The following is a 25547-nucleotide window of genomic DNA, read 5'->3' on the forward strand; positions in this document are numbered from 1 at the left end:
TTTTACAATACCTATTCCTGGGTTGAACTAGATTTTCATGGATAGAGTTTCAGGAAGGAGAGCAAGGGTAAAAAAGTTTGTTTTCTTTCTTATCATGTGACCAATGTGACTCAGAATGGTTCAGAACTTATCTAGTAGATTGGCTCAGTACTTTATGTCAATAGCACACATTCTGATTAACAGAGCACTTTCAAGGTTTTCACTGATTGCAAGCTCACAGTTGTCTAAGGAAAAGGAGAAGGCTTCAATGGATCCAGTTGTGGTCCTGGTGATCAGTCTCTCCTGTCTGCTTCTCCTCTCACTATGGAGACAGATCTGTGAGGGGGAAACTCCCACCAGGACCCTTGCCTCTGCCTATTATTGGGAGTATCCTGCAGGTAGATCCAAAAAACATCAGCAAATCCTTTACCAATGTAAGTATGTTGATACTTCTTGGGTGGCTTGTAAGTGGTAAATAAATTAATTCTTTGTTTTAAATTCAATGGTAAATAAATCAATTCTTTATTAAAATTAAAATTAAAATAAATTGCACAAGACAATTTATTAAAAGAGATTGTTGCACAGCAAATACTCTGTGGATGTTGATGTTTCCATTTGTTTTTATAGTTTTCCATTGTTGGAGGTAGTGTAATGAAACAATGCATCTGGAATAAAACAAGCATTTAAGTTTAATATTTTGATGGCAATATGAAAATATCAAAAATCTGGAGTACACGTGCCCTTCATTGTTTCATGGTCATTTGCTGTGATTTTCTATTTTCTGAACAACCTAACCTGTTTGTGATGCTCTGCATGAATTTTTATTTGTTTCACTGTGTCTTTCATTTCCAGGAGTTCTGACTAGTTTCTTTTAAATATCTCTATTTTTTTATAGAAATCATCTTTCACCCCCTGATTTTTCTTTCTTAATTCATTTCTTAGGACTTCCTTTAATTTATTGAACCTTTTAATAATTATTTTTCTATCATCTCTCTCTGGAATTTCATGCACTTTCCTCTTTCGGAATCCTTTTTAGGAGGATTGTGAATTTGGGGGGAAGAATTGTTTATCTGTTCCCTCAAGTTTTCAGAGGTCTTGACTTGCAAGTTCATTGAGATTGATTCCCCTTTCTGTTTTATAGCAAGGTCCTTTTGTTTTGGGACTTCTCTCTGTGTTTGATATTTGAGATCGAGGAGTGTGACCTGAGAATCCTCTGGTGGATTCTCCTTGGGGCCTGGTTGTTGGTTTCACATTTTTGTCTCCTCAAGTCTATGTGTTGAAGTAATGTTGAGGATGAGGTGGTGCTAGACCATGTGTGGGGTGAGATTCCTTGTTACTGGACTGAATTGGGAGTGTTGTTTGGGAGCAGGATATCTAATCTGTGAACATGAAGTGACCTTCTCACTTTCCAAGTCCCCTGAGAGGAAGTGGTGGGCCAGGAGCAGCACTATTGTTATTCACAGATTACAGCCTTAAGACAATGTCCAGCATCTATTTTGACACCTGGAACACTCATTGCCACCTATAGAGGAAGGGTGAGATAAACAACAAATAAAACTATGTCTACATCATGTACAACCATAGACATGAAAAGTTGTACCCCATTTGTGTACAATGAATCTAAATTCAGCTGGTAAAATTTAAAAAAAAATTAAAAAACTGAAAAACATAAAACGAAAAACTGTGAACAAGATCTTTCATTTGACAGCAAAGGCTACTACTTTGCCAGCTGTGTTAATAATGATAACATCTTGAATGAGTAAGGATTGCATAGAATATATAATTCTACATTTAGTGAAGTTATAGTTTTTTCTGTGGAGAGAAAATAGGGTAAAAATGCAAGAGAATGAATTGTTGTAAAATGTGAGGAAAGGAGAGACAGGAGATAGATCATAAGTTTTGATTATAAAGAAAGAGGAATAAAAAATTAACACTAAGTAGTTTACAAATTAATAAGAGGAACAGGGAAGAGGAAAATTTGACTATTACTGGGAGAAGAGAATGAAGAAGGGGCGGTAAGAGGAACAAAAACCAAGGTACAGTCAACAAGCAAATGTAAGATAAAAACAATTCAAACCATATGTGGATACACCCCTCCTATGCTAAATCAAGGCTAAATAACCACAGGCACAGAAGAAAGCAGTACAGGTGAAAACAAAATTATATGAATACATATATATATATATGTATATATATATATATATATATATATATATATATAAAACCTATTCATGTGGTGACAACACACACACACACACACACACACATTTCTTGCACAATGGAAAGAAGGGAAAACAATAAAATACGATTAAATTATATTTGAAAGTAAATTAGGTGTACATGACAGCAGAATGCATTTGGACTCATCCCCCATAAATGGGGTATAACTTCTCATTCTTCTGGTTGTACATAATATAAGATCACAAGGGTCAGCTAGTCATATATGCACAGAGGGTATTAATGTGTAATTTATTTACTATCCTTAATATACCATACTCCTTCCCTTCCCTTAAATCCCCTATACTTAATCCTATTCTTCCCTAGCCAACCCACTCCCCTAGCCAACCCACTCCTCCATTGTGAATTACCACCTGTGTATCAGATAAAACTTTCCACCTTTGTTTGTTTGGGATTGGCTTATTTCACTTAGCATGATATTCTCCAAATCCATCCATTTACCGGCAAATGCCACAATTTCGTTTTTCTTTAAGGTTGAGTAATATTCCATTGTGTATATACAACACATTTTTAAACCAATTCATCTGTGATAGCGCACACACACAAATCTTTTACAATGGAAAGAAGTAAAAAGATAATAAAATACAATGAAATGATATTTTTAAAAATATTTAAAAAAAACTTCATTTGTTGTTTTTAAATATATATAACAGTAGAGTGTTAATTGGCTCATTATATGGAGTACATTCAATTCCAATTAGGACCCCATTCTTGTGGTTGTGCTTGATGTGGAGTTACCCTGGTTGTGTATTCATTTATGAGCTAAGGAAAGTTATTTCTGATTCTTTGTACTGTCTTTTCTATTCCCTTCTCCCTTCCCTTCCCTTCCCTTCATTCCCCTTTGTCTAATTCAACGAACTTCTATTCTCCTCTCCCTACTACTATTCTTTGTTATGGGTTAGCATCCATATATCAGAAAGAACATTTGACCTTTGGTTTTTGCTTCTGGCTTATTTCACTTAGCATGATGCTTTCCAGTTCCATCCATTTACTGGCAAATATCAGAATTTCATTCTTCTTTATGGTTGAGTAATATTCAAATCATTGTGTATATACTGCAAATTCTTTATTCAGTCATCTGTTGAAGGGAACCTAAGTTGGTTCCATAACTTGGATCTTGTGAATTGAGCTACTATAAATATTAATGTGGCCGTGACACTGTAGTATGTTGATTTTTAAGTGCTTTGGGTATAAATTGAGGAGTGGAATATTTCAGTTAAATGGTGGTTCCTTTCCATGCTTTATAAGGGGAGCTCCTTTCCAGAGTTGTTGCACCAATTTGCAGTATCACCAACAATGCATAAGTGAAACTTTTTCCCCAACATCCTTCCCAATTGTTATTGTTTACTTGTATTCTTGCTAATTGCCATTCTGACTTGAGTGAGATGAAATATCAGTGTAGTTGTAATTAGCATTTCTCTAATTGGTAGAGAAGTTGATCATTTTCTCATGTACTTGTTGACCATTTTTATTTCTTCTGTGAAGTACTTGTTCAGTTCTTTAGCTCATTTATTGATTGGGTTATTTGTGTTTATTTGAGTTAAGTTTGTGAGTCCTTTAATTTTTAAAAATAAAGGAAAGAATGTATATAAACTGGGTGAGCGTGAGGTGGAAAAAAAGGAAAAATATTAAATGAAAATAAAAGGCTTTTTTCCACCAAGGTAGTCTGAATTGTTAATAGGGATCGGTTTTCATTCTCCATATATATATATATATATATATATATATATATATATATATATTTTGTGAACCTAGAGTTGAAGTTTGGTGTTTGTTAAGCCAAGCATTTTTGCATTCATAACTTAGTCAGCAGCCAGACACTGTGGCTAGGATCCCCATTGTTGTAATAGCTCTTAATTTCCATTCTTTCAGTGTAGGTGGGATCCACAGAGGAGTGGTGATGAATTCTAAATTCCTGTAATGGGAATCATGCAGAGTTCTAAATTGGAAGTTAGTAGTTGGGATTTAGTTTTGATCATTTGCTGTTACTTTCTGCCTAAAGATTAATTATACTTACAGTGTAATCAGTTCATTAACAAAGTGATCTGCTGCATGACTTGTAGGTATTTTTATAGCCATCAAAATTAAATTTCTCTGAAGAAGACAACTATCTTCAGGTTAAGAAATACCTATGAGATAGACTGTGGTAAGATGGTGAAGTATGATATTCCAGTCTTCATCTCCTTTTTCACAAGAACAACAAAAGGAGAAATATCTACAAATGACAAAAGCTCCAGTAGACTCAGCAGTCCATCTCAGCAACACCACGATGTAAAAGACCAAAAATAGTTTCTCCAAGGCTAGGAAGAACACTTCTATTTTACCTACATCTTTCTGTGCTCCAGCACTTTACAGCGATCATCCACCATGTTCATGCAGGATTCATTCCAGACATCCAAGGATGATTCACATGCATTAATCAATAAATGTGACACTTCATGTTAATGAAATGAAGGACAAGAACCACAGGAGTATTTTGATAGATGCAGGAAAAGCATTTGACATATTTCAAAGTCTTTCATGATGAAACATTCAAAAACACATGACACAGAAGGAAATTTTCACAGAACACTAATTGCTATGGGTGACTACCCAATATTTAACATTATGTTCCATGGTGAAAGTTGAAAGTTTTTCTCAAAAATTAGTGAAAAGTCAGGAATGCCCAGTGTACCACCCTTACTCAGCGTAGAACAATTAAGCAAGAAAAAACAAAACAAAACAAAACAAAAAACAAAAAAAAAAACTAAAAGGCATACCAACCAAAAAGAATGAAGCAAAATACTGTCTGTTATGGAAAACTCTAAACTTCATCTGAAAACAATTAGAACTAATAAATGAATTCTAAATAAACAGGATACACAGATGACATACAAAATTCAGCAGCATTTTTAGTAATAAATAGATAATCAGGAAAGTCTTTTATAACAATATGAGAAAGAATAAAATATTTAGAAATAAATTTAAGCAAGGAGGTGAAAAATCTGCATGCTGAAATACAAAAAAACATCAATGAAAGAATTTGTAGCAGACAGAAATACATGGAAAAATAATTCATGTTCACAGACTGGAAGAATACTTTTTGGCACTACTTAAAGTGATGTACGGATTCAGTGCGATCCTTATGAAAGATACAATGGTATCTTTCAAAGAAATTTTCCAAGGCTTAAAATTGGCATAGAATCTCAAAAGATTCTGAATAACAAACAGTAACTTATGCAAGAAATCTGATGCTTCAAACACTGTACAAAGTAAGTGAAACATGCCCATGCAGGCATAAAGCAGACACATACACCCATGGATCCCATGGAGAGTCCAGGAAATATATCTACCCACATACATTGACTATTTATTCACGAAAGGGCCAGGAATACACAGTGGGGGAATGAAAGTCTCTTCACTGAATAGCATTTGGAAAATTGTACACCCAACAAGCAAAAACCAAATGAAATTAGACTCATTTGTAACACTACACACAAAAATCAATTCCAAATAGATTCAAGACAAATGGAAGCCCTGAAACCATAAAAGTAATGGAGGAAAACATGGGGAAGATGTTCCCTAACCTTGTTCTAACCTTGCTTTGTGTACATTTCCTGTTTAATTGACTCCCAGGAGTCATACATATTTATGTGGCACCATTTCATGTTTTGATACCTGTGTACTTTGTGTAATGCTCAAATCAAGGTTAAAATTAGTGTCCCTTCAAATATTTTCTTTCATTAGTGATGAAAATATTCCAAATATTTGTTCTAGCTGTTTTGAAATGAGCAGTACATTATGTGTTATCATCCTACTGCACAACAAAATGCTAGGACTTACGTTTCCAACCTATACCTCAGGTATGACATATCAAATTTGCCTCATCCCTCCCTCTTGGGGCTACACTCCACAGTCTCTGATATGCTCCTTTTTCTTTTTTTAAAGTGTTATTTTAACGTGTTTTTATTTTATTTTACACCAAAAGCCCATATAAAAAACAAATACAATAGTATGACTAACTCATGCTATAAATATTTCTGCACACCAAGGAAAAGAATGTACGAAAAGAAAGATCCCTATAGAAGGGAAGGAAATAGTATCCAAAAATGTATAAGGAAGTAAAGAAATAAAAATCAAAACAAAATTAAACTGAAAATATATTATGAATAACCTTATTAAAATGGACAATGTGGAAAATGGATGAAACTGGAGACCCTCATGCTGAAAGAAATAAACCTATCCAGAGAGTCAATTATTTAATGTTTTCTCCAAGATGCAGAAGTTAGACCAAAATAAGAGGCAAGAATTAATGTGGGGGTTCCACAAAAATAAAAGAAATTAGTGGAGCAGGAAGAAAGGATTGAGGAGACAGAGAAGGGATGGGAAAATTGAAGACCTGTGGAATGATTCTGACCAAAATTCCTATGTATGTATAAGAATATATTACAATGAATCTACCTTTGTGTATATTCACAAGGCTCTACAGAAAAAAAAACCAAAAATAGTGAAAGGAAAATCAGTAGAGTAGAGAAAATGGAAAAGCATAAGGGAGAAGGGAGAGCAAGGGGAAGCACTGGGGACTAAAGTAGAACACATTACTACATGCTTTTAGAATTATGTCAAAATGAGCTCTATAAAAATGAGACTGATAAATTATTCAAATCTGAAGTTGAAAAAATAAAGGTTCAAATTTGGAAGTCTGCCCTTTAGTAGACATGGTATACTGCAAATGAGTTTGTAACTTTCTGACTTCATTTCCTATGCATGTAAAACAGGACAAATAAGCCCCCTAAATACATTGATGTGAGGATTAATTATAATATAGATATCAATTGCCTGAGTCAGGCATGGCCCATCATAGACCATCCATAACTGACAACTATGATTGTCATCTTATTCGTAGAAAATATTCAGAAATATTTGAAGATTCTTGTGGCATAATAAAATGTAACAAATATAATGAGAAAGATCTGAATAACAATGTGAATCAGCCAAACATGTAGATCAAATGCTGATCTCATTCAGCTAATATTTGCATTTTCTTTCGCATTTCAGGTGTCAAAAGTCTATGGGCCTGTGTTCACTCTGTATTTGGGTACGAAGCCCACTGTGGTGTTGCATGGCTATGAAGCCATGAAGGAAGCCTTGATTGATCATGGAGAGGTATTTTCTGGAAGAGGCAGTTTCCCAGTGACTGACAGAGTTAATAAAGGATTTGGTAAGTGTGTGTGCATGTGAAATGGGAGAGCAATAGTCATGGTGATGAGGAGAAAGGAAAAGAGAAAGCCAGGTTGAGCTTGACCATCTCTGTGGCTGCCACTGGTGAACTTCCTCTACCTCGCCTGGGGTATCCCTCCTAGATTCTGCTCTCCCTCATTTAGGAGTTGTTTTCAGTACTGGAAACAGATGGAGAGAGATGAGGCGCTTCTCACTCATGACTCTGAGGAATTTGGGGATGGGGAAGAGGACCATTGAGGACCGCATTCAAGAAGAAGCCCGCTGCCTTGCAGAGGAGTTGAGGAAAACCAAGTGTGAGTGACTCATCATATCACTCTCCTTAACACACTGCTCTCTTCTGTGTCTAGCAGACACGTTTCAGCAACAGCCAGGCCTTAATTATGGGTGCTGTCAGTCCTCATGTGGAGGAGGGATGATTTGAAGCAGAGAGTCAGAGTCTGTGGATCTGTGTTGCCTGTGCACAGGCATGAGTGGGCAGCATGATGGGTGTAAAGGTCATATAATCCTCCTCTGACCAGCGTTATTTCTGTTTTCAAATCATTGCATCATGAAGATAGAAGGTTTAGAGATCCATTCCCTTAAAGAGTTAAAGAGCAGGGTTTCCCTAGGGCACATTTGTGGGATTCCCATTCCACGGCTTTCACCACTGTCCATTGGACACAGTGGAAGCATCAGCCTTAGACCCTGTGGAGCTGAAGCAAGTGAGGTGTGCTTTCACCTAATTGGACTCTGGTTGTAGAGTTACTTTTGCTGTCTCACATCTCTCAGGATTTCTTCCAAGGCCAGTGCCTAGTAATTGTTCTCATATATGGTTTTCCGTTGATTTGCATATATCCTGGAAAATCTCATGAATCATGATTATGGTAATCATATACCTCTCCATGTCTTCTCTACTGACCCATGAAGTGTTTTTCAGTGTCTCTGATTTTCAGGTTGGAACCAGATTGCTGTTTTTAAATTTCTCTTCCCATTCAGTGATAAAGGGAAGACTAAAAATCAGACTTTTTCAGTGAATGATATACATAAAGAAATTTGCAGTCTTCTCTAATTACCCTTCAACTCCATAGCTAAAATAAATCTTTGTTGTGAATTCTCAGAATCCTGGAACACTTAGAGAGCCTGGTGGAAGAGTAGATAACTTCAAAAACTTGTTCTGACCCAATACTCTACTTCCTTTGCATCATTTTATCATTTATTTTTAAATTATTTTATTGTAGTTTTATTAACATCTAATCAGTTCACATTAATGAATATCACTGTGGAATTCCCACACGTGTGCAGGAAATACTGTTAAAATCCATTCTCTTCATCACTCTACTCTCATCACCACCACCACACACCCTTCCCCATCTCCAGTAATCACTTTCTACCCTCAGGTGCACATTCATTTTACCTTCCACACCTGAGAGAGATCATGCAATACTTGACTTTCTGTTTCTGACCTCATACTTAGCACCAGTTCCCCCAGTTTTTTCTTCTTGGCAGCAAATGACAAGATTTCATTTTCTTTATGACTGAATGCAAATACATTGTATCTGTATAACATATTGCTTTTATCCACTCATCTGTTGATAACCACATAAATTTTTATGATGGCCTAGGAATTATGAATATTGTCATAATTACCCTAAACATTCAGGAATCTATATGGTATGTTGATTTTATTTCTTTCATCTGTGTACCAGAAGCAGGACATCTGGATCCTATGGAAGATCTGTTTATGTTTGAGGAAACTCCATACTGTTTTCCATAATGACTTTCTAATGAAACATTCACAGCAACAGGTATAAGGTGTCCTTTTTCTGAACACCTCTCCAATATTGTTATTTGTTGTTGTGGTTGTGGTGTTAAGTTGGGTTTCTTATTTTTGTTTCTGCGTTTTGATGATAGTCGTTCTAACTGGGGCAAAATGATATCTCATAGTAGTTTTGATTTGTATTTCCCTGATGTCTAATGATATTGAGCATTTTAAAAATGAATTTATTGTACAGTTCATTTCTTCTTTTGAGAAGTGCCTATTAAGATCATTTACCCATTTTTCATTGTTTTACTTGGGGCCCATTGTTATGTTTTTTCATTCCTTATTATTTTGTCTATTTTAATCTTTTATGAGATGAATAATTGGCAAATATCTCCCATTCTGTAGGATGTCTCTTCAGTCTCTTGACTGTTGTGTAAGAGCTTTTCAGTTTGATGTACTCTACTTGCCTACTTTTGCTTTTAGGGTCCTATACAAAAATATCATCAATTGTATCCATCTCCAGGTGTTTCCTCTATGTTTTCTTCTAGTTCTTTTAGGGTTTCAAGTCTTACAGAAATGTCTCTGAGTCATTCTGAGTTGAATTTCGTATCAGGTGAGAGACATGGGTTAAGCTGCAATCATCTTCATGGTCCATTTATTGAGGAGGGCCTCATTTTTCCACCATAACTTTTGGTAACTTTTAAAAAATCAGTCGAGTGTAGATGCATGTCTTCCCTGCCCCTCTCCCCGTAATCTCCTCTCTCTTTCATTGTTTTATGTGCCTGTTTTCATGCCAGTGCCATGATATTTTGCTTACTCTGACCCTGTAGTATGTCTTGAATTCAGGCATTGTCCTGCCTCCAGCTTTGTTCCTCTGCTCACGATTGTCTTGCCTTTTGTACTTCCACGTGAATTTTAGGATTTTTTTTCTAGTTCTGTGATAAATGTCTTTAGTATTATCATGGGAATTCAAGGGAGCCTGCAAATTGATTTGGATACTAGGATCTAAATGCTCCAGTTGATGAGCATGGGAGGTTTTTCCATCTTTGTGTGTGTGTGTGTGTGTCTTCTTCAACTTCTTTCATCAGTTTTTTTTGTAATTTTCCTTGTAGAGGTCTTTCACTTCCATGGTTAATTAATTTTATCAAGTAAACTTTAAGTCTATAGTTTTGAAAGATACTTTTTTCAAATTTAATTTATTGATCACCTAATTGTAATTTCCTTTTTATATTTATTTATTTATTTATGTTTTTGCGGAGCTGGGGATCAAACCCAGGGCCTTGTGCTTGCGAGGCGAGCACTTTACCAACTGAACTATCTCCCCAGCCCTCCTTTTTATAGAGTCCCACAAATAGAACCTTGTCCTACTTTAATTTCTTTCCCTATAAAAGGACATAATTGAATAAAATGATGGCCAGTATTAAAATTAACTAAACTATATTAATCTGTGGGTGACTATATGATTCAGAGAAATGTTCCAGAGGTTCACAAGGGACTGGCATTGCTATGTAGATTAAATTTTGATGCATTTGAAAATGATGGGTTATTTCCTAAGGTGGGAAAATTTCCCTTAGTGTCTATCGCTCCCCCTCTCTGTTTTTCTCTCTCTAAAAAGAAATAAACAGATTCCATTCATGAATTTAAACTTTGTTTTATGCAGAATTTATTTAAAATTAAAATTTATCACTTTGATTTTCATAAGTGTATGTCATGATTTATGAATGTTTATCATTTTTCCTCATAAAACATGAATCATTTCTGTTTATTAGTTTGTTCCACAAGTATACAAATTCCTACATAGTTACTATCTATTTAGTCTTTTCTCCTGTTTTACACATTAATCTTTCAGCTCAGGTTTGTGCCCCAAGTCTGTAATCCCTGTGGCTCAGGAGGCTGAGGCAGAAGGATCGAGTTCCAAGCCAGTCTCAGCAACAGGGAGTTGCTAAGCACCTCACTAAGAACTTGTCTCTGAATAAAATGCAAAATAGGACTGGGGATGTGGCTCAGTTTTCAAGTGCTTCTGAGTTCAATCCCCTGGATGAAAACAAAACAAAACAAAATTCACACAGAAATCTTTAAATGGTCACTATACATATATATATGTATGTGTAGATATATGTATATGTATATATATATATATATATATATATATATAAATAAAATGAATGTTCCTAAATTCTTTTTCTTTCCATATAATTCCTAATTATCTACAGTTTTGTTGACAAATATGATTCTGCACTGAAATTGTATTAACAGGTGTTTTTAAAGTAATCTTTTAAAATATTTTCAAAACTTGAGGGATCCTGTGTGTTAGAATGGCAGAAAAAGGCAGTGGATTTGAATGGAGAACTATGAAAACTGCTATTAAACTGGCTACAAGGCAAAAGTCAATTCAAGATTAACATAAAAGTGATAATGACTTTTAGCATACTGAATATTTTTCATCTCAAGGGAATTTCTCAATAGATATTGCTTAGAGGTTCTACAATTACCTTTCCATGTTATCTCAAAGAGAAACACATTTTTATGTATATTTTAATGTTAACTTTTAATGTTTCCCTTTCTTTAGCCTCACCCTGTGATTCCTTTATCTTGGACTGTGCTCCCTGCAATGTGATCTGCCCCATTATCTTCCATAATCGTTTTGATTATAAAGATCAGCATTTTCTCAACTTTATGGGGAAACTAAATAAAATCCTGAAGATTCTGAGCTCCCCATGCAACCAGGTGACACAAAAGCCTATCCCTTCTTTCTAAGAAAACACATATGGTCTTTATTCTGATCAATATGGTCCAAGCAGTGAAGTGAGTCTACACACCGAAGTCTAGCCCAGAGTTGGGCATCATGAAGTATCAGGAAAATATGACTGAGTTCTTTACTTTATGCACAGGAAAACGAATGCCCTCATAAAAGATGACATGTAAACCATTTGGGTCTCTGGCCAGTGCTTTTCCCAGCAACCCCCAGAGCCTAATCTTTATAAGGTACTTTGGTGTTTGCATTTGAGCAAGGTCATGGCACTCAGTGGACATTCAGGACCCTGTTGGGGACTCATCACTGACAAGGCTGCACTCCAATCACCACTTAGAAATTTCACTTTACTTGGCAGAAATAGAGTTATCTGATACTTGACAAGGTTTCCAACAATATATATAGGAGAAAAGATAGCCTCTTAACAAATTAAGGGGAAACTGTAAATATATATGTAGTAGAATGAAATTGAACCCCTATCTCTCACCTGCACAAAACCAAACTCAATGTGGATCAAAGACCCAGGCATTAAACCAGAGCCCTGCACTTACTAGAAGAAAATGGAGACCTTTCTCTATCATGTTGGCTTATGAACTGACTTTCTCAATAAAACTCCAGAAGTGCAAGAAGTAAAATCAAGAACCAATAAATGGGATGGTATCAAACTAAAATCTTCACAGCAAAGGAAACCATCAAGAACATGAAGAAAGTGCTACAGAATGGAAGAAAATCTTTGCCACATGTAACTCAGACAGAATGTTAATCTCCAGGATATACAAGGAGTCAAAAAACAAAACATCAAATAATTCAATCAATAAATGGTAAAAAGAACTAAACAGACACTTATCCAAAGAAGGAATATGAATGTTCAACAAATATATGAAAAAAGTTCAACATCTCTAGCAATTAGAGAAATGCAAATCAAAACTACACCACAATTTCATCTCAAACCAGACAGAATGACAATATTGAAGAATACAGGTAACAAGAGATGTTGCGAAGGATATGGGGAAAAGGGTACAGTCATATGATGTTGGTGGGACTGCAAATTGGTACATTCACTGTGGAAAGCAGTATGGAGATACCTCAGAAAACTTGGAATGGTACCACACTTTGACCAGTTATCCCGCTGCTTGGTATATATAAAAAGGATTTGATATCAGCATTCTACAGTGATGCAACAAGATCAATGTTTATAGAAGTGCAATTCACAGTAACTAAACTATGGAATAACCCAGGTTACCTTGAACAGATAAGGGGACAGAGAAAATGTGTTATATATCCAGTCATAAGGAAGAAGACTGTATGGCATTTGCCAGTAAATGGATAGATCTGGAGACTTACCAGGCTAACTAAAATAAATCAGTTTCACAAAACCAAAGATCAAATGTTTCTCTGATATGCAAAAGCTAATCCAAACTAAGGTGGGTCAGAAAAAAGAGAAAGAATAGAAACAAGATCAGTGGAGTAGATGAAGGGGAATGAAAGAAAGGGAGGAAGAGTGAAGGGATAGAAAAAGACAGTGGATTGAATCTGTCCTAACAGTCCCGTGAACACATAAAAATATACTACAGTGACTCTCGCCATCATGTACATACACAAGTCACTAATCTAAAAAGTGATAAGTAAAATAACAGAAAGTTCAGAAGAGTAGAGGGAAGGGAACAGTGGTGGGAGGAAGAGTGGAGGAGGAAAAGTACTGGGGACTGAATTAGGATAAGTTTTATTTGTGCTTTTATAACAATGTCAAAATAAATTCTATTGTCATGTATAACTAAAAACAACCAATAAAAGATCAACCCTACAGACACACACACACGCGCACACACACACAGACACAGACACACAGGCCACACACACACATACAAATACCTTCATTTCTAATATTAAGGAGGGATATGGGAGTATAAATGCTGCAAGGAAACTGAACTGGGTGGAGATTATTGTTGTTTGTTTTAGTCAGTGTTTTCACAGCTGTGACCAAAAGGTCTAAGAACAATTTAGAGGAAGAACAGTTTCTTGGAGCTCAAAGTTTTAGAGCTCAGTCTATAAATGACTGGACCCATTCCTTGGGTACTGAGGTGAGCACAACTTAATAGTAGAAGGGTGTGGTGGGAAAAGCAACTCAGGACATATTAGTAGGAAGCAGTCAGACCCTACTCACCATAAATGAAACATATACACCAAAGACACACCCCCATGAACCCTCTCCTCTACCACACCGGCCCAGAGTTAACCCCAAAATAATCCCTATCTGTGGACTAATGCTCCTATTAGGTTAAGGCTCCCATAACCATTTCACTTCTAAACCCTCTTGCATTTTGTCACACATGAGCTCCTTGCAGACAACTTTCATCTAAACCATAACAATGCTTCAGATGGCATCTGACCTGACAAGGTAGAAGGGCTGGGCCAAAGAAATGATTGAATTTCAGTGTGTAGGACCCTGAACAAATAATTTTACCCTATGTTTAGCTTAAAGTAAAATGATTCCTAACTACTCTTGTGCACAGTTACTTCTTCCATGGAATGCCCAATTGCATTTCATGGTATTTTCCAAACCTCCCCTAATCTATGGTAATTACATTATTTATGAGTCTTCTTCATTTACGGAAAAGTATAGGACAGCAGTGTGTTCTTTATTTTTTAATTTCCTAAAATTCTTATTAGTTCTTTATAGTATACATAACAATAAGATTCATTTTGACAGAATTATAAAAGCATGGAATATAATACATTGTAAATCAGTCCCCACCACTTCCCTGTTCCCTCACCTCTTCCCCCATCCTGTTCTCTGCCCTGTACCCATTGAACATAATTTTCTATTATCAAGAATTGTACTCTTTCTCTGGTTACCCAAAGTCCCTTCAACTCTGTTCTCATCTTCAAAGCATCAATCATAGTAAATCATGCTAATCCATATTTACAGATTTTAGGGAAATATTGGTTTGAAAAAAGGAGAAAGTTTATATATTCGTATTTTTATCTCTAAAGGTGATGTATGAGTACAGGAAAGGGTATTTATTTCTCATACTGTGATCATAGTTCTCTCCCTCAAATCTTTCTATAAGCATGGGAATTTTTAACCATGTACAGTTCTCCATGGAGGTGGAGAACTTTTTTAGTTTTGTTTTAAAGCTATAGTTTCTACAAAGTACTAGGAATAATATACATGCTTTTCTTACCTGTTTGTAGCTAAAATATATTTTTATTTTGTAGGTCTGCAACAATTTTCCTGTTCTCATGGATTATTTCTCAGGGAGTCATAAAACACTTTTTAAGAATGTTGGTGATATGAGACAGTATTTTTTGGAGAAAATAAAAGAACACCAAGAATCCCTGGATATGAACAGTCCTTGGGACCTCATCAACTGCTTCCTGATCAAAATGGAAGAGGTAGAATGTGATCCACAACTCTGTTATCTGATTGCTTCTACATTTTGTGTTTCATTGATTAATTCTATGGTTACTAGGGCTAGTCACATGGTCAGGAAAGACATTCATGACAAACACTTTAAGAATATCTTTTCTTAAAGATCTATATGAATTATCATTGAAGAATTAAAATTGTATCATTAAATACCTAGAATACATGAACACTGTTCTATAGACATTAAAAATCTACCTGATGAAAGATAAAATTGACACCTGAGGTGAAAAGGAAATATTCATAACAAGTTAGAAAATATAAAATTGGAGCCATGAAATGCAAATTGAAATGTTTGGGAGAAAGGGAAAGTACCTAATGGCCAGCCTGTGTACTGGCTTCTCTGTGTTGAAGATCAAGTGACCAAAGCATACAAGGGGGGTTTTTGTAGGAACAATTGCTGTTTCCCATTCTAACACCAACAAGATGCAACAGGACTATAGAATCTGTTCTCATAGCTGCCTACAGTGGGTGCTGCTCTATGGGGAATAGTAGCTGGTATGTGAGACACTGAGATTTTCCAGAACTTTATCAATTATTTCCCTGGATAGTATTATTTTCGACTAGATACCAGAGTTCCAAAAGAGTTGCTTCAGACAGTTCACACTAGGTCAATAGTTGTTTCTCTGGAAGGACTGACACCTGGAACTTCCTACTCCACTATCTTTGGGTCATTACTCCTGTACTGTCATATTTTAAAATGTTTTTTATTGATCAATCATAATTATTGTAAGATTGGGATTTATTGTGCAATCTTCACACATGCACATAGAACAAATTTGTCAGTTTCTTTCCCCCATACTTTTTTTTCATTCCTTTTCTCCCTTCCTCATTCCCTTTCTCTACTGTTCTGGTCTTTTTCTCCATTTTCTGAGGTCCCTTTACCTTTCCTTTTCTTTCTAGTTGCCAGATATGAGAGAAAACATGGTACCCTTGACTTTCTGAGCCTGACTTATCTCACTTAGCATTATGTTCTTCAGTTCCATCTGTTTCCTTGGAGATGACATTTCTTTCCTTTAGATTGAGTAAAACTTCATTGTGTGTACATACCACATTATCTTTACCCATCCATCTGTTGAAGTATATATATTTAGGTGGGTTTCATAACTTGGCTACTGTATGTATGTATTGCTGGAGTATGTGGCTTTAATTTTTTTGATAAATACTAAGGAGTTGGATAGCTTGGTCATTTCATTGTTCCAATTCTACCCTTTTGAAGAATCTCCATAGTGATTTTCATAGTGATTGTTCTAATTTACAATCCTACCAAGTGTGTGAAAGTGTTTTTTTTGTCCCTTCACATCATATCCCCATTTATTATTGTTTGTTTTCCTGATGACTGAAATTCTAATTGGAGTGAGATGAAATCTCAGTGTCATTTCAATTTGAATTTCCCTAATTGTTAAAAATGCTGTATATTTTTTCACATACATGTTCAGCATTTGTATGTTTTTTTTTGAGAAGTGTGTGTTTATTTGTACAATTATTAGTTAGTTTATTGTGTTTTTTGGTGTTAAACTTTTAAAGTTTTTTACATATTTTGAATATTAAACTTCTTCAGAATGAGTAGTGGGCAAAGATTTTTTTCCCCATTCTGTAGGTTGTCTCTTCACATTCTTGTTTATTTCCTTTGTTGTATAGAAGTTTTGTAATTTGATGCCATCACATTTATTATTTTTTTATTTTCTTTGTTGCATTTTAGGAGTCTTTTTGTAGAAGTCAATGCCTACACCTATGAGTTGGAGTGTCCCCTTCTGTTTTATTCCAGGAATTGCAGTGTTTCTGGTCTAATTTTTAGCTTTTTGATACACTTTGAGTTGACCAATGAGCAGGATGAAAGAGAGGAATCTAGTTTCATTCATTTACCTATGGATATCTAGATTTCTAAGCACAACTTGTTAAAGAAAGTTGACTTTTCTCAAATGTATGTGTTTGGCACCTTTGTCAAGGATCAGATCACTGTATCCATGTGGGTTTCTCTTGATGATTTGTTTTACATTAGTCTATGTGACAGAACAATGTGGTCTCTGTTCTCAAAGCACTATAGCAAAATTTGATCTTAAGTATTGTGATGTCTCTAGCATTGTTCTTATTGATCCATATTTCTTAAGCTATTCTAGGTCTTTATTTTTCTTAGTGAATTTTAGGAACTTTTCTTCCAGTTTCATGAAGAATGACATTATCTTGATTGGAATTTCACTGAATCTATAGATTGCTGTGGAAATGTGGTTATTTTGATAATGTGAATTCTGACTACTTAAGAATATGGGAAATCTTCCCTTCTTCTAAGGTCTTCTTCATTTTCTTCCCTCAGTGTTCTGTAATTTTAATCATAGAGATTTTTCTTTAGATTTTTTTCATAGAGATTTTTAATTAGATTCACTCCTAGGATATTGGGATTTGGGTTTCTTTGTTTGTTTCCAGGTTATTGTGAATGGAATTGTATTTCTGACATTTCAATGGACTTATTTTTGTTCTGGTAAAGTTTTTTGGGTCTTCCAAATACAGAATCATATCATTTGCAAACAGTGATAATTGGACTTCTTTCTTTCCAATTTATATCACATTTATTTCTTTCTCTTGCCTAATTGCTCTGTCTACAATATCAAATACTTTATTGAGTAGTAGTAGAGACAATGGACATCTTGTTTTTTTCCTGAGTGTAGGAAAAAATATTGTCAATCATTTAACATTCACTATATGTTGAATTGGAGTTTGTTATATATAGCCCTCATGATATTTAGAGAAGTTCTTTCTATCCTTCCTTTGGCATTTTTAACATGAATAGATGCTACATTTTGCCACAGTGTTTTTCTGCACTATTGAGATTATCATGTGTTTATTATTCATTAATTCAATTTATGTAATGAGTTATATTGATTGATTATAGGTGTTGAACCATTCTTGCATTCCTGGAATGAAACAAACTTGTTCTCATATACAAATTTGTTATTGTTCTTTTTAGACGTACTATCTTATTGTGGTTTCAAACATGATTTGCCAAAATTTTACTAAGAATTTTGGCATTTATGTTCATCAGGGCTATTGGATCTTAGTTTTCTTTCCATGGTGTGTTCTTATCTGTTTTGGGGATCATGGTGGTATGTGTTTTAAAAAATGAATTGGGAATTATCCTCCTCCCCTGATACTTTTTATTTCATGCAATATCGTGAGAAAGAGCTGCAATAATTCTTCTTTAAAGGTCTGGCTGAGTTCAGCAGAGAACCTATCTAGTCCTGGGTTTTTGTTTTCTGGAAGGCATTATGTTACTGCGTCAATCTTATTGTATAGAATTGCTATGATTAAGTTTTTTATATCCTATTGTGTCAAATTTTTTAGTTCATATCTGGGTATAAATTTGTTCCTTTCTTCTAGATTTTCAATTTTTTTGGAATATGATATTTCAATGTAGTCCTTAATAATCCTCTGGATTTCAGAGATTTCTCTGGAATTGTTTATTTTTCACTTCTAATTTTATTGCTTCCTGTCTCTCTGTTTTGCTTAGTTTGGCTAACATTTATCACTCTTGTTACTCTTTTCAAAGAATCAGGTCTTTTTTATAGTTTCTTTCTAGTTTTTAAATTTCATTTTAATTTCATTTTATGTCAATTATTTCCCTCTTTATTCAGTATTTGGGGTTGGATTTTAATTTACTACTGCCTGGAGATGCAGGTTATTTGGGATCTTTCTGATATTTTAATGTATTAATTTAGTTTTAAAACTCTCATCTTAGAACTTCTTTCCTAGTGTTTCTGAGATTCTTGTATGTAACATCTCTATTATATTTTGATTCTAGCAATTTTAAATTACCCTCATCATCTCTCAATGATGAATTCATCATTTAAGATTGCATTATTGAATCTCCATGTCCATATGTAATTTCTGTGGTGTTTTCTTGCTAATTTCATTCCATGATAACCTGATATATTAGATGGAAGGAATTACAGGAATTGAGGAAGAATATTTGCTAAGACTTACTACAGTGTTTCTTATAATATGGTCCAATTGGAGATAGCTCTATGAGCAACTAAGAAAAAGTTGAATTTAGCTGTTGCTTAATGAAATATTCTATGAATGTCTGTTAGTTCATTTAATTTATAACATTTTTTATGTCTGAAGGGTCTTTAGTGATTTTATGTGTAAATGACCTATCTCATGGAGAGTGAGGTGTGTTGAAATTACCCAATATTGTTGTATTGTGCCCTATTTGGATCTTTAAGTTGAGTAGTACCCGCTTTGTGTAATTAGGTGCACTGATATTTGAGGTATAAACTCTATCCTTACCTTTTCTGTGAACTATTTTCTACCTGTATGACTTGCCTTTTTTTTTTTTTCCTCCATTTTCATGGAATATTTTTTTCAGCCTTTCACTTTTAGCCTACATATGTCATTGCCTTTAAGATGAATCTTTTGAAAACAGTATATAGTTGGGTCCTATTTTTAAATCCAATCTGCCATTCTATGTCTATTAATGTGAGAGTTTATTTCACTCATCTTTGTTAGTTAGCTTTTATGTTTCTGGCATCAAAAGACCTGACAAAAACAAAATAGAAGATGAAATGCTTATTTTGACTCATGGTTTCAGAGGGACAACCCATGGTTGGATGACTCAATAGCTCTGGGCTCACGAGAAGCCAGAACATCTTGGCAGAAGAGCATAGTGGAGGAAACCAGCTCAGGGCATGGCAAGCAGGAGGCTAGAGACCTCTGCTCACCAAGGACAAAATATAAATCCCAGTGGCGCACTCCAGAGACCTCCTTCCTTCAGCCTTACCTTACCTGCCCACAGGTCCTGCCCAGTGAACCCACATCAGTGACTAATGAACTGATGGTTTTATACCTCTCATTTCTAATCATTCCATCTTTGAAAATTCTTTCATTGTCTCATATATGATCTTTTGGGGAATCCCTGAACTCTAAATCAAAGCATTCCACAACTGGCCCCCCAAATCATCATGGATTCTTTTAGATTCTTCTCATTTTGAAAGTCTTACTATTTGTCTTCAATTCTGAAGGATAGTTTTTCCTGATATGGTAATCCTGATTAGCAATTATTTTCTGTCAAGTCTTAGAAGACACCATTTCAATTCCTCCTCTCTTTTACATTCTCAGCGAGAAATCAGGAGTAATTCTGCCTAGAATACCTCTCAATGTGACATGATATTATGTTTTAGACTTTTAAAATTCTTCTTTTCTGTATGACAGGTTTCAAAGTGTGATGAGTCCTGGAGAGATTCTTTTTTGATCTTTCTTATTTGTGGTTCTGAATGTGTCCTATCTGTAGTCCCTCTCACTCCATAGTAATGGAAATTTCTCTGAAATATCTCACTGAAAGGGTATTCATTCCTTTAGCTTTAATCTGTTTTCACTTTAATCCCAATGATTCTTAAGATTGGTCTCTTAGAATTGTCCCAGATTTCTTTACTTGTGGTCATGATCACTTATTTCCTTTTTTTAAATTGTAAACAAGTGGGATACGTGTTGTTTCTCTGTTTGTACATGGCGTAAAGGCATACCATTTGTGTAACCATAAATTTACATATGGTAATGTTGTTTGATTCATTCTGTTATTTTTTCCCTTCCCCCCACCCCTCCCACCCCTCTTTTCCCTCTATACAGTCCTTCCTTCCTCTGTTCTTGCCCCCATCCCTATCCCTAACCCTAAACCTAACACTAACCCCTCCCACCCCCCATTATGTGTCATCATCCACTTATCAGGGAGATCATTTGTCCTTTGGTTTTTTGAGATTGGCTTATCTCACTTAACATGATATTCTCCAATTTCATCCATTTGCTTGCAAATGCCATAATTTTATCATTCTTTATGGCTGAGTAATATACCATTGTATATATGTATACCACAGTTTCTTTATCCATTCATCAACTGAGGGACATCTAGGTTGGTTCCACAATCTGGATATGGTGAATTGAGCAGCTATTAACATTGATGTGGCTGCATCATTGTAGTATCCTGCTTTTAAGTCCTTTGGGTATAGTCAGAGGAGTGGGATAGCTGGGTCAAAGGTGGTTCTGTTCCAAACTTTCTGAGGAATCTCCACACTGCTTTCCAGATTGGCTGCACTAATTTGCATCCCCAGCAGCAATGTATGAGTGTACATACATTTTTCCCCACATCCTCACCAACACCTATTGTTCCTTGTATTCTTGATAATCGTCATTCTAATTGGGGTTAGATGGAATCTAAGGATAGTTTTCATTTGCATTTCTCTTATTACTAGAGAAGTTGAACATTTTTTCATGTGTCTATTGATTGTGTGTAGATCTTCTTCTCTGAAGTGTCTGTTCATTTCCTTAGCCCATTTGTTCATTGGATTATTTGTATTCTTGGTGTAGAGTTTTTTGAGTTCTTTGTAGATCCTTGAGATTAGTGCTCTATCTGAAGTATGGGTGGCAAAGATTTTCTCCCACTCTGTAGGCTCTCTGTTTGCATTGCTGATAGTTTCCTTTGCTGAGAGAAAGCTTTTTAGTTTGAATCTATCCCAGTTGTTGATTCCTGCTTTTATTTCTTGTGCTATGGGAGCCCTGTTAAGGAAGTCTGATCCTAAGCTGACATGTTGAAAATTTGGACCTACTTTTTCTTCTGTAAGATGCAGGGTCTCTGGTCTGATTCCAAGGTCCTTGATCCATTTTGAGTTGAGTTTTGTGCAGGAGAGACAGGGGTTTAATTTCATTTCATTGCATATGGATTTCCAGTTTCCCCAGCGCCATTTGTTGAAGAGGCTATCGTTTCTCCATTGCATATTTTTGGCCCCTTTTTCTGGTATGAAAAAATTGTATTTTTGGGTTTGTGTCCATGTCCTCTATTCTGTACCATTGATCTACCTGTCTATTTTGGTACCAATACCATGCCATTTTTGTTACTATTGCTTTGTAGTAGAGTCGAAAATCTGGTATTGTAATACTCCCTGCTTCACTTTTCCTGCTAGGGATTGCTTTAGCTATTCTGGGTTTCTTATTCTTCCAGATGAATTTCATAATTGATTGCTCTATTTCTGTAAGGTACTTCATTGGGATTTTAATTGGAATTGCATTGAATCTGTATAGTCTTCTACTACTTTGGTGTTAGTCTGCTCTTCTTTCTCTAGGCCTTGAGCTGTAGTGTTTTGTCATTTATTTGTTGATTTTTACTTCTTTTGTTGAATGTGCTCCATGAAATAAATCTTCCTCTAAGTACTGCTTTCATAGTTTCCCAAAGATTTTGATATGATGTGTCTTTGTCCTTGTTTACTTCTGAGAATTTTTTTATTTCCCTCCTGATGTCTTCTGTTATCCATTCATCATATAATGGCATATTATTTAATCTCCAGGTATTGGAGTAGTTTCTGTTTTTTATTCTGTCATTTATTTCTAATTTCAATCCATTATGATCTGATAGAATACAAGATAGTATCTCTATCTTCTTGTATTTGCTAACAGTAGCTTTGTGGCATAAAATGTGCTCTATTTTAGAGAAGGAACCATGTGCTGCTGAGAAGAAAGTGTATTCTGTCTTTGTTGGATTGTATATTCTATATACAATTCTATATATGTATTCTATAGACAATTTTATATACATTCTATATATGTCCGTTAAGTCTAAATTATTGATTGTGTTATTGAATCATCCCACTTTGTTTTTTGTGGTCTCTTAGTTGTATCTTTGGAATCCCTAATAATATTTGCTTAAGTACAGTTATATAAGCAAACCTGCAATTTCAGATGATGCTCCCCTTTTTCCAGAAAGAGTTCTTTCCTTCCCTACTAGATAGTCAGTCCATAATACCTCCTGCCCTGACTCAAAGTTGTTGACTAACAGGGATGAAAAATGACTGCACTTATCAGTCCATCTCTCAGTTTCCCCTAGCTGTGTAATCTTGGAACCAAACTTTATCTCGGCAACTTTCCAATGAGTCTAACATAAAGTTTCTTTATTTATTTAGACTTTCAGGTCAGTATGCTCCTAGCTACTCTAGATCCTTCAAAGCCAAAACATATTACTAATGAAATTTACAAAAGATAGAACTAAAAGTGATGTTTTCATGGTGTAGAAAGAATTATAATTTTACTAAGATTAGAAATATTGTTTTCTTCTCCTATAGAAAAGGGAATGGAGAACGTTTTCAAGAGGTGATATGGCTTGACCTGAGATGAAAGATTTCATATAAGGGTTAGATTTTTTTTCAATTCAATTTGTTCTCAGCAAATAATACAAGCAGGAGATCATGTTATGCCTAATCTCTTTTGAGTGTAGAGGGCCCAGGGGCCAAGGAAATGATGTTTTCCTTTCTGCATGGTACAATGATGGGAATTACACCTGCATAGCTTATTCTGTTTACCATCTTATGAATTACAAAAATAAGTTCTGCTGTCACTCAGTGAGGTGGACAGTTATCTCATACTAGATAAAGGTGCCAAAAACATACAGTGGAGAAAAGATAGCCTCTTCAACAAATGGTGCTGGGAAAACTGGAAATCCATATGCAGCAAAATGAAATTAAACCCCTATCTCTCACCCTGCACAAAACTCGACTCATAATGGATCAAGGACCTAGAAATTAGACCAGAAACCCTACACCTAATAGAAGAAGAAGCAGGTCCAAATCTTGATCCGGTCAGCTTAGGACCATAATTTCTTAAGTGATTCCCAAAGTACAAGATATAAAAACAGGAATCAATAATTGGGATAGATTCAAACTTAAAACCTTTTTCTCAGTAAAGGAAACAATCAACAATGTGACAAGAGAGCCTACAGAGTAGGAGAAAATCTTTGCCACACATACTTCACATAGAGCACTAACCTCCAGAATTTATAAAGAACTCAAAAATCTTTACACCAAGAATACACATAACCCAGTCAATAAATGGGCTAAGGAAATGAAAAGACACTTCACAGAAGAGGATCTACAAGCAATCAACAGATATATAAAAGAATGTTCAACATCTCTAGTAATAAGAAAAATGCAAATCAAAATTACCCTAAGATTTCACCTCAGCCCAAATAGGATGTCTATTATCAAGAATACAAGCAATGATAAGTGTTGGCAAGGATGTGGGGAAAGGTACAATCATACATTGCTGGTGGGTTGGAAATTGGTGCAGCCACTCTGGAAGCAGTATGGAGATTCCTTAGAGAACTTGGAGTGGAATCACCATTTGACCCAGCTATCTCACTCCTTGGCCTATACTCAAAGGACTTAAAATCAGCGTAGTGCAGTGACACAGTTACATCAATGTTTATAGAAGCTAAATTCACAATAGTAGATTGTGGATTCAACTTTGATGCCCTTCAAAGGATGGATGGATAAAGAAACTGTGGTATATACACACAATGGAATATTATTAAACCATAAAGAAGAATAAAATTATGGCATTTGCAGGCAAATGGATGAAGTTGGAGAATATCATGCTAAGTGAGATAAGGCAAACCCAAATACCCAAAGGCTGAATGATTTCTCTGATAAGTGGATGATGATACATGATCTTAATGGGGGATGGGAGGGAGGCAAGAATGGAAGAAGGATGGATTGTATAGAGGAAAATGAGGGTGGAGACGGTGTGGGGAAAGGAAAAATAATAGAATGAGGCAAACATCATTACCCTTTGATCACACAAATGGTATGACTCTACCTTGTGCACAAAAAGAGAAATGATGATCCTATTTGTGTAAAAAATTAAAATTTAAAAAATTAAAAATAAAAGCAAGATTCATCTATCATATAAAGTATTAATTTTTTATCAATTCACATAATTTTATTAAAAGAATATTTGAATCTAAATATTAGTATTAAATATGATTCAAAGGTTCTAATCCAACTTTGTTTTCTTTCTTTCTTTTTTTTTTTGGTATCGGGGATTGAACCCAGTGGTGCTTTACAACTGAACTAAATCCAGGTCCTTTTAATTTTTTAGTTTGAGACAGGGCCATAGAATGTTGGTTAGGGTCTTACTAAGTTGCTGAGGCTGGCCTCGAACCACATGTCCTCATGCCTCAGCCTTCTAAGTCACTGGAAGTACAGGCATGCATCACTGTGCTTGACTTCCTATTGCTTCATATTTTATAAGCCTAGAACTCATAAAATAGAATGGCCATTTAATTTTTTTTAAAATGCTGTATTTTTATAGGTGAGAGAATGAATTTGAATGGGTTGTGATTTGTTACTTATTGGTCTGAGCCCTTTCTACAGAACTTT

The 25547-nt window shown here is 35.2% G+C and overlaps 1 pseudogene; it reads left to right on the forward strand.

Annotated features, from left to right (window-relative positions):
- Nucleotides 1–247: 247 nt before the first annotated feature.
- LOC124985778 (cytochrome P450 2C26-like) overlaps nucleotides 248–25547 on the forward strand; it is a 31600-nt pseudogene continuing 6300 nt past the window's right edge.

The sequence above is a fragment of the Sciurus carolinensis genome, chromosome 5 (genome assembly GCF_902686445.1).
Source record: "Sciurus carolinensis chromosome 5, mSciCar1.2, whole genome shotgun sequence".
NCBI classification, from domain to species: Eukaryota; Metazoa; Chordata; class Mammalia; order Rodentia; family Sciuridae; genus Sciurus; species Sciurus carolinensis.